This window comes from Rhinopithecus roxellana, chromosome 18 (assembly GCF_007565055.1).
Source record: "Rhinopithecus roxellana isolate Shanxi Qingling chromosome 18, ASM756505v1, whole genome shotgun sequence".
Classification (NCBI taxonomy): domain Eukaryota; kingdom Metazoa; phylum Chordata; class Mammalia; order Primates; family Cercopithecidae; genus Rhinopithecus; species Rhinopithecus roxellana.
The window spans coordinates 39,146,337-39,160,798 of NC_044566.1; the positions used below are offsets into that span (position 1 = coordinate 39,146,337).

The 14,462-nt window shown below is 31.8% G+C and overlaps 1 long non-coding RNA gene across 1 annotated transcript in view; it reads left to right on the forward strand.

Moving 5' to 3' along the window:
- The window catches only part of LOC115894630, a 72,038-nt gene extending 61,281 nt beyond the window's left edge, over positions 1–10,757 (forward strand). Inside the window, exon 3 of the long non-coding RNA XR_004054776.1 lies at positions 10,001–10,757. This is a non-coding gene — a long non-coding RNA (uncharacterized LOC115894630). The remainder of the gene's footprint in view (positions 1–10,000) is intronic.
- Positions 10,758–14,462: the final 3,705 nt, after the last annotated feature.

Consider the following 14,462-nt stretch of genomic DNA (forward strand, 5'->3'; position numbering starts at 1 on the left):
GAAGGCTAATTAAATGGCTCTGGTCATAATCCAGGGTTGATATGAAAAAGCTCTTAACAAAAGAATTGGAGGTGGAGGTAATAGGAAATATGAAACAGTTTTGAGAGTTATTTAATATATCGATGTGACCAAATCGAGTGACTTGTTAAGATATCATATATGAGGATATAAGAAGAATCTAAGCATTTTTTACACCATAAGACACAAACAAAATGGTAACATTTCATGACACTTTGGAGTATACAGATAAACTTACATTTGATGAGAGATAATCATCTGATAAGAGGGCAGAGATGAACAATACCTGCAACGAATTTGGGACATGCTATAATGGAAACCTCTCCCTAGATTACTTCTGGGGTTCTGCTTATATAAGGGAGTGGATTAAAGATGGTGTCTTCACGTGCACGTTTTGAGGACAGTAACACTTACGAGTAAAGTTTTGGATAAGTTAAACAAATCAAAGTGTAGATAGCCTGCATGTTATTACAAGTTTTGGTCTGCATTTCAGAAGACAATAGTAGGAGAAGGGAGAGATTTGAAGTTATCAACATTTAGGACTGGTAAAAAGCCATGAACCTTCTTAAAATAACAAAGGAAATAAGTGAATTGAGTAGGTCAGTGAAAGAACCTGGAAAGCACTAAAGTTTCAGTAGTCAAACTGATGTGAGGATCTAAGAAAGAACACAATCAATAAACATACAGAGAAGTTAGAGGAGACCAGACATTTTATCAGAAAAACTAGATAAAACATGGATGCTCACCAATAGTAAATGCTTCAGAAAAATGAGGTAATACAAAGCAACAACAATAACTACTACCACCACAACAACTATTGAAATTGGTAACTGAAATATCCTTGGTAATACCAGGAAGAACAGTGCTGGCTGGGTAATAGGCAAGGTACTAAATAAATAAATATAAGATTGGAGATTATAAACCATAGGCTACTCTTTTAAGAACTTGTACCATTTGGAGGGAAAGAGAAATACTTTAGTAGCTACACAAGATGCACACAGTACTTATGTTTATTTCTTAGTTCTACTGTATTTAAAATAGAGAGGTATGGGCAAGAATAATTAGACAGGGAAAGAATGACAATGAAGCTGAAAACAAGACAACTGATGGAATTAGTCTCCCATTGGGAAGGAAGTATGTGTTTCAGATTTTTTAAAATGGAGAAATTATACTTCAGGAAAACAAAAACACCTTCATTTAAGATAGAAGGTTAAGGGGAAGGTGGTATTACAATGCAGATAATTTTCTAGTTTGAAAGGGTAAAATATTGATGGAGTTTATATCTTATTAAAGCTATTTGTTTGCAGTAAGGATATCTGCTGTGTAATTGTAGTCTGTGAACTTCAGGCTTTGAGAATCAAGGAGGGTTTTGATTAAAGGATATTGAAGAATTGCTGTATAAAATTGAAAATGTTTGTGAATTCAGAGCTCATTGTCACATGCTTTTGTCTCATTAAATTCAGAAGTAAGATTGGGAAAAGCAGTAGGTTGATTCAAACAATATGCAGGCTTAGGGAGTTGAAGAGTCAGACAACCAAGGAATAAAGTGTTAATGTTTGGGCAACAGAATACTGTAAATAATAAATAAAAATGAATTACTTTTAGGAAGAAATTGTTCAGAATAAATATAATGAAAAAGTATGTTCTGAAAATTATAAATCCCTAGGGACATATTCAGAAATATTATCAAAAGATAAATTAATGCTTAGATATAATATATTAACATAATTAGTAGTTTAATACTATTGCTACTATAATAAAAAGGACCACTTATGTAAGGATCCTTATTCACACAAAATTCCAAATTCATTTAAAATACAATTTAAAATAACTATCCATGATGTGAATCATATTTAGTATTTAATTTCATTATCTTAAGGAATACATACTGTATTATTTCCAAAAAGACATAGAAAATAAGTAAAAACAAAATTTCTTTAGCAATCCTCTGAGAAACTGCAATAAAAAGAAGAACTGCATTGTCTAATCAGACTCACTCAGAACTTGAGATTTATGAAAAATCTGAGCCAGGCCGGGCGCGGTGGCTCAAGCCTGTAATCCCAGCACTTTGGGAGGCCGAGACGGGCGGATCACGAGGTCAGGAGATCGAGACCATCCTGGCTAACACGGTGAAACTCCGTCTCTACTAAAAATACAAAAAAAAACTAGCCGGGCGAGGTGGCGGCGCCTGTAGTCCCAGCTACTCGGGAGGCTGAGGCAGGAGAATGGCGTGAACCCGGGAGGCGGAGCTTGCAGTGAGCTGAGATCCGGCCACTGCACTCCAGCCTGGGTGACAGAGCGAGACTCCGTCTCAAAAAAAAAAAAAAAAAAAAAAAAAAAGAAAAATCTGAGCCATAGAAATGGTCACAATGTACAAGCAAAGCAGAGAAGTTCAGGGACTGCCACAGAGGTTGACTTGTTTTTTTGTTGTTGTTGTTTTTGTTGTTGTTGTTGTTTGTTTTGAGGCATTTATTTTTTGTTACATGACAGTATGTTCTAGAACAGAATAACATACGAAGTCTCTAAACAATATTTGCAGTTACACTGATTAAAATAAAAATAGAGTTGTTTTAGTTGTAATACATCTCCACTTTATACTCTGATATTTACATAGCATACAGGACCTTTACCAGGGAGCCATGCTCTTAAATCCCTATGCTCTACATGTGCTTGTACTAAGCAATTAAACAGGTACAACATTTGAAGAACATTTTATAGATAAGGGCTTTTTCACCAGCAAATACCAGTAACATTTTTGTAAGAGGTTCATCATTACACTATTTATGAGTATATTTGACCAGGGTATCTTCTTTGTTTCATGGGGACACCCCTCCATTGAATTGAAGGAATCATCTGTAGGCCTATTGCTAACCATTTTCTTCCAGAAACATACATTTATATTTAACAACTGTTGATCCTTTAATATTCATTTAAATTTCAAGTTTCTCATGAATTAAATCACAAAAGATGAAATACATTAGTATTTTCCCTGTGCCTCTGAGTCAGACAATATCAAGAGGCTTCCAGCTGCTTTCTGCATAATTGCAAATATAATGTAGATACAGTTAAACATCCAAGGTAAATAAAGTATTACATGATGTCAAGAGCTACCTTATTGATAGTTTGGTCACTGACCTCTGAGATCCCTCTGAAAATATCTGGACTTAGAGAAGAATACCGTGTTTCCTATTTACTGCATGTCCACATGTCTATGCTATATAATCTCACTCTCCCTCTAAAAAACCAAATTAAGAGCTAGAGATGTGTAACTAGACATACCTAATAAAGGAATACAATTGGCCAATGTAAGGTATTTCAGCAGCAAACACAGTTCACTGATTTTTCAACCAGAGATGTTAAATACTATCCAAAGCATTCTATGATGTTATAAAAGTCCAAAATACTCTTTTATAAGAAAGTGCATTTGTACAAAATATAAATAGGAAAGAAGAAAAAAGAAAGGAGCTCTTTTCTTACAGAACCCTACAGTAGAGCTCAAAGAACCTTACTGAACAAATATTTAAATAGATCACCGAGAGGTAACATTTGAATTGGTTTTAATTTTACTTGAGAAAATTCTACCAAAATCTATAAACCAGCCAATAAAATGTCGTGATTAACTGCATCAAATGCTGCCAAAAGGTCCAACAAAATCATGAAAGACAACATCCCTTGTTGCAATCAAAAGGTCATTATTTTCTTTCAATACAGCAGTCTCAGCACTATGATGAGGATGAAATCCTGATTAAAATTGCTCAAATGAGTCAAATTGCATCATGTGTTAATGTAATTGATTACAACCTCCAACACTTTAAGCAGAGCCTAAATTAAAAAATGAATGATGGTGTTGCACTTTATCCGCCAGTAATGAAGTTTTCTTCAGCACTTCTGGCTCAGTATAAATTCACGGTCATTTGAAGAGCTGACTCAGAGCCAGAAAGGAGAAAAAAAAATACTATTTTAATGTCCATCAATGACATTATGAGAATCAATATCCAGGTACAAAACAGAAGACTGAGTCTTGCTGAGAATCCATCTCAAACTCCAAGAACCATAGTTTACTAATTCTGAACTGTTGAAAAAGAATATCTACTTTGGTCTCTAAAAAATTACTAGCATAAACTGAATGATCATATTCCCGTATTGTTCTCCTCACAAAATTTTGCTACTGAACAATACAAAAAGGGTATATTCTTGTATCTTGATAGTTCTCCCTCCTTTTGGTGCCTCTCACAGATTAAGAGGGACAGGAACTGTGTCATTGACCTCCAGGTCATTATTGCTACAGTTGTACCCTAAGACAATCCCAAAGTAGGCTAGAGATAGGAGGCAGAGACAAACAGAAAAAAATGCTTCACAGATTGCAGATATTTTGACAAACAACCTTGGTTCATAACTTATACATGTAATATAAGAGGAAAATTGACATTAAAATTTAAAATGTTGCTATGTGATAGTAATAACAGTAACAGCATTCAAGAAGTGATAATTTTTTAAGGAAACATAAGCAATGTATCTATATATGAACAAAATTCATGTTGTATTAGTTTCATAAAAATATCTCCTAATCTATAAAATAGATTTTATAATCCCTATTTTGCAGATTAGGAAACTAAGACAAAGAGAACAATTTCTGCCAATTCATTCTTATATAAGTACAAAAGTTTGAAATTGAATTCAAATATTTTGCTTCAAGAGCCTGCACCACTGGCTCATAGCATCTCTATGCCATCTTATCTCATGTTTTCTAATGCTTATGTGGCTAGTGACACTAGACAAAGCAATTCAGTTCTCATGCTACATTCCACTACTTTTTACACTGGCATTTACTTTAGTATGCTGCAAACAGCCATACATATATCCATACTTACATACACATATAAAATGTCATAAGAATACTAAAGAGTATATCCCTAAGCACTGTTTTATATGTACATATGCATTATGCACATATCTATCAAATGATTTAACTCATAACTGGATAAACATTCAAAAACTTTTATAAGAAAAAAATTATAGGACAAAGTATATATTGTCTTTGACTTAAGTTGCCTATCACTAATTTTTTGGGTTAAAAGGGTTTCTCAATAACATTGAGTGGCAATGACAAAAAAGATTTTCTCTGGGATAATACTCTCACCATAATAAACTATCTTAGCAGAATGGCATTATCACAGTCAAAATATTGCTGTAGTCTATACATTCTTTCTTGCAGACACACATATTGATTTTTTAATCCTAAATATAACAAGAAAGAAACTATAACATATTTTGAACTGAAATAACAATGCGAGAATCATTTCACACAAAATCATCTCTAAGTTTCATTAAGTACATCAGCCGTCTCATCAACTGATTTTTGAAATGGCAAAATGACCTAGCAAATCACATCTAATGACAAAGAAAGTAAATGTAATTAAAATCCAACCTAGGGCAAAAGCTAATAACTGACAAATGAAGAGAAAGCATTAAAGTTATACTAAAGGTTGAATTAATAACCTTGAATGGAATAATAACACTCTAATGACAAAATTTCACCGACAGCTTTCCAGATCTGAAGTCAATCAGTCGTCCTTTTAAATCAGGTGTCCAACTATCCCAAGATTGATTAAGAAATGCTCGCTTCCATTTTTTTCCAAGCAATTTCAAATGCTTCCATCAGTAGTTATTTTACTTTTAACTTCTTTCCCAAATTGATGGCAGATCCTGCTCTTTTCGATTTTTGTTCATGTTTCATGGCTCTGATTTCTCATTTAGTCACATCATAGGTCGTAAAACTGTGCTTCATTCAAAAGACCACTGAACTTAGCAGAGTATTTAACGGACATTGAATCAGAAGAACTGTGGTTGAATTTCTCTTTACTCTTACTGAATGAGTGTGTTAAAATTAACCTTTTGAATATCTGCTTTCTCCACTGTACAGGGAATTTTAAAATAAAATATTCAGATACCTTATTTTTCAAAAAGTGAATGTGTTAAAATTTGGATGATTCTTTCAGTTATACAAATGTAAAATATTATTTTCAATAGTAATGGACATTTCAGCAATACCCAAGGGCACAATTAGAAGAATAAAAAGCAGCATTTACCATTGATTTTGAGAGGTATAAGATATTACATTCAATTCAACTTTTTTTTAATTTTTATTTTATAAAAATGAAGAACTCATTGCCAAAGAGATAAATGTATCCAAGGTCTCAAAAATAGAAATTTGGGGTAAAGTTTCTTGAATCAGGATTTACTAAACAGACATGTTCTGAAAATGTGCTGATAGGAAGGAAAGAGATGAGATCTGTTCCAAATGGGCAAAATACTATTTTAGAAAATCTTGTCAAATATGAAATACCAAATAAAGAGACTAGAGTCGTTTTCCAGTTTTGCTTTCGAATTTGTAAATAGGGAGAAGGAGCCAATTCATTTAACTCAATGTTCTTTGTTTGTAAAATGAATAGGACACAGTCATCTGTAATTTTCTTCAGCTCAATGAGTCAGTTTCAGAGCTTTTCCCACTGCTTATAGTTTGCAAGGCTTAAGAATTTGACCTCATAGTAAGGAACAAGTAGTTTATTCCTGCTTCAACCAGGTACTCTCTTGACCTTTGAATGATTACTTGATTTAAATATTCTGTTTTCCAAAATGGAGTTACAAATGTGCCCATTTTACAGAGTTGCTCTGAGGATTGATGAAACTCACTTTGCACATACAAAGCACTCAGTCAATATAAGCTTTTATAATTTATTATAATGATTGTTTTCATTAGCTGATGTGGAAACAAGATCACTCACTAACTCATAGTAATCAACTCCTATAAAGCAGCTTTAATTACTTTCCTCAAAAGAGTTATGTGACAATTATGTTAAATTATCTTGTTTGTTTGCTTTATGAATTCTCTTACCTCTCCTTTACTTGGCCTTGAATATGTTGAGCCTCTTACAATTTCACACTAGAACATATCTTTCTTTATGAAGCACTTTCTATCCTTTCCTAAGCTAAATTAACTATCCATCTCTTGCAGTAGCATTCTGTACATTTCCATAGTGATACTTAAATTATATTACCATGAATTATACTTGTGTCTCTCTCTCCTACAAGAATGACTCTTTGGGGAGCAAAACCTGGGACTTATTTACCTTGAGAGTTTGGAGCCCCAAAAGAATTACTGGCAAAACAAAGTTTCTCTGTACACATTTGCTAACTTTATGAAATATTAGGGATCAGACTGTAACAATAAAATGTATTATATTCTCCTGGGTAACTTACGAATACCCATCTAATCAACCTATAGGGAAATTAATGTGTTAATAATCTAGATAATTGCTTTGGTTTTTCCGATTATAATTTATATAAATAAAGCTGTATTGCTATATATTTTACTTTGAACATATTTATTACTTTGAAGTTCTTGTTGGAGAAACAACGAACTGTGATACCTTTGCTCTCTCTGTTCCTTCTCCCAAGAATTTCCTTCTACCAATACCAATATCTACAAGGTTGACTCTCTCACCTCCTTCAGGTTTCTGTAAGAATATCACATTTTCACAGATCAGTCCACTGACCTCCATTCCTTTTGAATCCAGTTTCCATTTGTATGATCTTCCTCCCCTATATCCACATTACATTTGAGTGTTGTATATCTTGTTCATTTTTTTATTTGTCTTGCCCCAGTTAAACTTTCTGAAAGCTAGGGCTTTTATATATTTTGTTCATAGCTATATTAGCTTTGCCAGAAAGTGGTCTGTCACACGTAGGCACACAAAAATATTTGTTAAATACACGAATACATGAATAAATACTAAGATAGAGTTAGGGAAATGGAAGACAATGGTATTTAAAACACACACACACACACACACACACACACAAAGTCAAATAGTTTAACATAACAGCACCATAGACTTATTGAGAAGAATGGTTAAAGAAAAACTTTCTTTAAGACTTATTATTATGACATTGTGAGAGATGTTGTTTTCGTAAGAGCTAATAATCGCAATTACAAAATTAATCATTACAGCCAGCATACGCCATGGGTAATTATGTGTATTTCAAAGTATATCAAAATGAAGAGTGACTCTTTTGTGAATTTGTATACCTTCTAAAATATATGCGTATTGAATGTGGGCAAATATCTCTTCATTATTATGTATCTGCCAATTGATTTCTGGGCACCCTGCAAGCCCAAATGCTTTTAGCATGTATTTCTCCTCTGTATTACAGTTTCCATGAAGATCATGAACATGTGCCTGCCAGTACTAGCAGAGTCCCATTTGCACAGGTTGTAAATATATGAATGATAACAACAATAATAGAAAAAATAATAATATAAAGACAACAAAAATAATCATAGAGAATAGCAATGGAAAGAAGCATTTATTTTTTTAGACGGTGTGCCAGTCAGTACAATTGGTAGCAACATCTGATTGAGAAATTATGAGCCATTCCTTCTCTAAGTGAGAGGTTGTGGTTTTCAGAACACCCCATGCACATAATTTCAGTCGTGTGCTAGTATTACTCATCTACTGATCTGAAAGCAGCAGAAATCATGGCTAAATAAAGATACTTTGCAATTTCTAAATACGGTTCTAAGTTTCTGAACTTGTGATCCTCAGATTTTTTTTTTTTTTTTTAAATCTTCGATTCAGATGGGCCTGGGTGTGACATTCAAACACTTAGAGTACATCAACAGTTGTTACTAAATAATCAGTTTTAAAACTTGAATATGAAAACTGCATTGGAAATTGTGTAAAAAGTTATCTAACATACTTTTGAGTTATTCTATAGGTAATAAGGTGAGTTCTGAATAAAAAAAAGTTCAGATATTAAGAAGTTTAAAGAAAAAAAATGAATTAACCTAACCAGCAGCATTCACATTAAATGGATATCATGACATTTAGGAAATTAATTTTAAATTTTAGAAAATTACATGACATAACATATTGTAAATAAACACTGCTTTATGCTGGTTTGTGTGTCATTGTTCTAATAAAATCCATTGTCAAATAAGTTTTGCAAATATTAACATGATTTAACACAGATTATACTGAAATAAGTGATGTAAAATTGTCTGTATTCATTCAAACTAGACATAAAATATGTTTAGATCCTAATATTGCAAGGAGTTTAATGGGGAAGGAAATGAAAATATTAATAAAGAACATATCAGTGCTGATTCAGAGATGAGAAAGTTATCAAGAGAAAGAACAATTCAAATAAAAAGCAGTAAGAACTACACGAGTAACAGGATTTTTGAGTTTAGGGTTTTTTTTTGTCTGTTTTATTTTTGTGTGTGGGTTTTTTTATAATATAATTTTTTTCTAACATTATGAGAGCAATTTGGTAGTTCGGCTTGTGTCTACTTTGTTAATGATGTTTGACTTTTAGTGTTACAGCACTACAGTTGATAAAGGAGGATTATTTACTTTCCTTGTCTGGAATCTAAACTCTGATAAAATCTGTGGCTTAAGGTACAAGAGCACTGTATGTGTGTGTATGTGTCTGTCTGTGTGTGTCAGTCTGTCTGTGTGTGTCTGTGTTTGTGTATCTATATTTATTTTCTTATATTTATAAAATTATTTAATATATGCCTATTCATGAGACTTGAAAGTGTTTGTAAATGAAAATATTACGATCATCAAAATTCACTCCACCAATAAATTTATTGTGTGAATGAAATTACAGATCTTTTTTTCTATGCACACCAAACTGAAGGACTTCCTAAAGACTCTGTTTTGGTCTTCACATTACTGAGTGCCAGCGATGTGCAAGACACAAAACTCAGAGCTCAGTAAGGGGCTCAGACCATGGGGATGTTTAACAAACGTTTGTAAAATTATAACTGAATGATTATTACAAGTATTTTCTATACACTCAAATATTTTTCAAAATTATCATTTTGAATGGCTTCTTAAGAGACTGTCATCTCATTTCATCATCCTAAGCATCACTCAAATATTGTTGACTATTATTCTCAGTTCCTTGCATTTAGAAATAATGCTGCAAAGCCGGGCATAGTGACATGCACCTGGAGTCCCAGCTACTCGGGAGGCTGAGGCAGGAGGATTGCTTGAGCCCAGGAGCTCAAAGTTGCAGTGCACTATCATGGCACCTGCGAAGAGCCACTGCAATCGCACTCCAGCCAGGGGAGAATAGTGACACTTCATCTATTACACAAAAATTATATAAAAATTATAAAAAGAGAGAACACTGAAGTGAATATCTCTCTATATATAGCCTCTGTAAATTTTTATTTAGCATATTGACCTAGGTGTTGCATTATTTTACCAAATAATAGAATTCACATAAGTCTGCAGAGCTTTCAAAGAAACTGTATTGAAGTTAATGCTTGTGTACGTCATTATTTAATGAAAAGTTAAAAATGATGGCATAATGTTTTGGTTCACTTTCCCGTGTTAACAATAAGGCATTCCTAGAGTACATTTCTTATTAAGAAAAAAAAATTGTGGTCACCTTGATCAAAAATTACCTGTATACTAGTTCAAATATATTATATATGAACTACAGTTTAATAAAATATCATTAAATATTATTAATATATTTTACTAACTAAAAATTCAGCTATCACATTAGGTTTTATGGCTAAAAAAGCTTGATACTTCTTGTTAGAGTAAATCTTTACTAATTCATGAAGCATCAAATTCAGATTTTTAAAAATTATGTCAAACTCAAGCTATTTAGATTTCAGTATAATTTCATATACTATATAAAAAGAAAATAGGTTAAAATAAAGTTATTTTATTGGGATGGGCTCCAGAGCCCATCCCAATAAAAATTAAATCTAAATTAATTTTCAATAATTCTTCATGTGCAAATAAGTCATACTAATCATCAAAAAAAAAATAGCTAATTAAATATATAAAATTCTCATGCAATTCTACCTGAAATAACTACTAAAAGTTGGATGTGGCATTTAAACTTCAAAGTAACACAACTAAATTTATTTAATAGTAATTAAAAATGTCTTTGCCACTATATAGGGCTAGAGAACAGGATGATGTTTAACTTCATTTTTCTTCCTTCTGAGAAAAAACTCAGAAAATAGAAGTTTAAAGGTATCCTGCTGCTGTCAATTACTGTGGCTCATAATTCTTTTCACAATCCCACCCCCCAAACCACCACTTTTTTTTCTTTTTCATCAGGTATTCATTCTGGGAAATTTAATATTTCTCTTGACTGGGTTATTAATGCAAGAAACCTACCCAGAACAATTATACCACTTAGTAGTCTGGGAGAATCTATATCTAATTCAGCTTTTGAAATGTTTCACTTATACTTAATCATACATACCAGTTTGTGGGTGCATTTACATCTTATGAAAAACACATGTCAATGCAATTTTAAAGTTTCTAGAAGATAATCAAACCACAAAACTTATTGTCAACCCAATTAGAAATATTTTTATAAGAATACAAATGTAAGTTATGTAAGATTTCTTTAACAACTTAGCAAGAAGAAAAATGATATACATTTTAACCATTTTTACACAGGAAAAATGATCCTACTTTTTGTGAAAATTGAGTGTTTCAAAAAACAGAATTTTAAGTGCACGAATTTAAATTTAATTTATTTTCTTGGGGAAAATAAAAAATGGAGCACTTAGAAAAAGACTCCTGTATTGTAATCAGATTTGTAAAAGCATCATAAACGCCATAATGTAAAATTGTTTTTGAAATTGCTGCTTAGCATTATAAATACTACACCAAGAACAAAACTTGAAAGTATAAAAGAAACTTTTATGAAGTATGGACTACGACACACAACAACTTTGTACTCTGTGTAACGTTGCCCTTATTTCCCCAACAGGCTGTGAGTTTCTCAGACAGGTTAAGTAACTTGCTCAAGATCAGGTTACTAGTTTACAGCAGGCAAGAGCATGCATCAAGCTTGGTTTTAGGCTAAAGCCCCATGTTATCTCCATGGTACCACATTGTCTCCATATAAGTGAAAAGAAAATGATACAGAAAATTTATTCATAAATAAATGAAATTGGTTGTATAACCTAGAAAAAAATAGAATTTGCTTTGTCACAAATACACTGAAATAAAGTCTTTAAACATCTGTAGGATTACTTCACATATTTCATTTATATTTTAAAACTTGATTTGAAATTACTTCTTGGTTCTTTAGTCTTAATTTTTTAAACCACATATATGTCTGTAGCTCTTTTCTTCTTTTTTTTTTTCTACCTAGCCTCTAGATCTCATGTAGTTACACATTTGCTGGAGACATCATCCCTAAGAATAGTTCACTTAACTAAGAATTAGTTATTGAAGTCTTATTGAAGTCTAATATAGTTGACACCCTCATATTGTTTATTCCTTGATCTAGATTTACAATTTACTATATATGTTAAATTTGCATTTAAATAATTAAACTATTACAACTGAGTTTCTATCTTACTTGATATGCTTGTGCTTCACTGTACACAACCCAAATAAAACCATAAAAACAATTGGCATATATGGATACGGTTATATTTCAATTTTGAAAATGAATTTTCCATAACAAAATTATTTTTGCTTTAATACATATTGCATAATTGATGAAACATAAAATGTTTATTCAATAATGCACATATGCACTAACTTTGCATTAAAAAATATTTCTTGATATATTTCTGAAAATATTCCAAATTAAGTACTAAAATATACTATTAACTCGATACACCTGGCAAAATAGGACAATGATATAAGTTGTATTACAATGTTGCCATGTGAACAAGTATCCACTGTATAGATGCATGCATGCAGTTTTATGTGTTTAGACTTCTAAATACGCATATGTACATCTAAGAGTGTGTGTGTGTATAGAAGAGAGAGAAAAAAATGACAAGAAATGTGCATAATGCAATGAATAGTACAAGATTGCCACCTTCTGGATTTAATACATAAGTGACTTTTTTTTTTCTTTTAGAAAATTGTTCCTCTCTTCCAAAAAGTGTTTATTATTAATGATGTTTCTTGGTAATTTGCCCTATCTTATACTACTCATATTTAAGTAGTGTTTCCAACACTATAATTCTTTTACAATTGCTTGGAATTCATTTTATGTATACAAAGATTTTCTAGATAATATAATAAGTCTTAAAATTTCCTCCAAATGTAGCCATTTGTGTGTCAGTGACATAACTAAAGCCCATCTCCCCCTCCTGCCCCCCAAAATAGAACACACTGCAATGGGAACATATATTTGGTAGGAAGTTAATTAAGTCATTATTTATATAACTGTAGAAATTGATAACTCAGCAACAAAAACTTTTCCAATATTTTGTGCAAAATAATGGCAAAACACATTTTTCTAACATATTTTACTAGTTTAATATTCTGAATTTATATATATATATATATATATATATATATATATATATACACACACACACACACACATAGGTTTCTTATCAAAAGTAGCAGAATTATTTTTGTTAAAGCTCAAACGTAACTATATGAGCATTATACAAGTATATCTATATTATCAGGAATGATCACACATTATGTGAAGTGAGCAAGCATATCTTGGATTTACAATCATCAAATATAGATCTCGCTTCTCCTTTGGTACCAGATTCCCCTGAGCCATGAGGAAGCTGAATCATGATGTCCTTCATCACCCAAAACTCATATTCCATAATCAGAACTTGCTCTGAATCTAAAATCCAATCAAACATTTTCAGCACTGTTCTAACTCAGAATACTGATAAATTATAATTGTTAATTTTGCTTATACACTAAAAATCATTGACCTTTCTTCTATTAGAGAAATATCAAAGTTTTGGGGAGGAATATGACTAATCATTGTGTTTGGGACAATTTGCTTTATTTATTTTCCTTTTGCCTATTTTTTATTCCTTTCTTCTTTCTCCTCTGTTTTTGGAAATATGGGGTGCATATATATTTCACCGAGCTTATAAAGATTGAAAGGTATCTGAATCTTTCTATTTTGCAAATGAGTAAGACTACCCTTGCATACAAACATATCAAATATACATATGAAACTTAAATATGTCAGGAAAGATATACTATTATTGGTTGTAGACAATATTTTATAACATAATGTAAATGTTCATAGCCACTCTAATATTAATGCTAATTTTATGTAATCTATGTTGTAAAGTCTTTTAAAGAACTTACAATTCACTCTTCTTTGGGGATTGAAAGGATTTTAAGAATCATGATACCTCTCCATTATCTGTGTAAAACCGTAATAAGACATTACTTTAAACATGAGATAATATCCTTGTCCAGATTTCTTGCCCTTCAAATATTATTCATGCACTCTTGAATTCCCAAAAGACAACTTCCCAAGTAGATTCAACCAATTGGAATATGGAGTGTATTGAAACAAAATGAGAGGAAGAATGAAACAATTCATTATAAGAGGATTTTAAATGCTTATGACTTAGCAATCTTTATGTAATTCAAATAATCAAAATA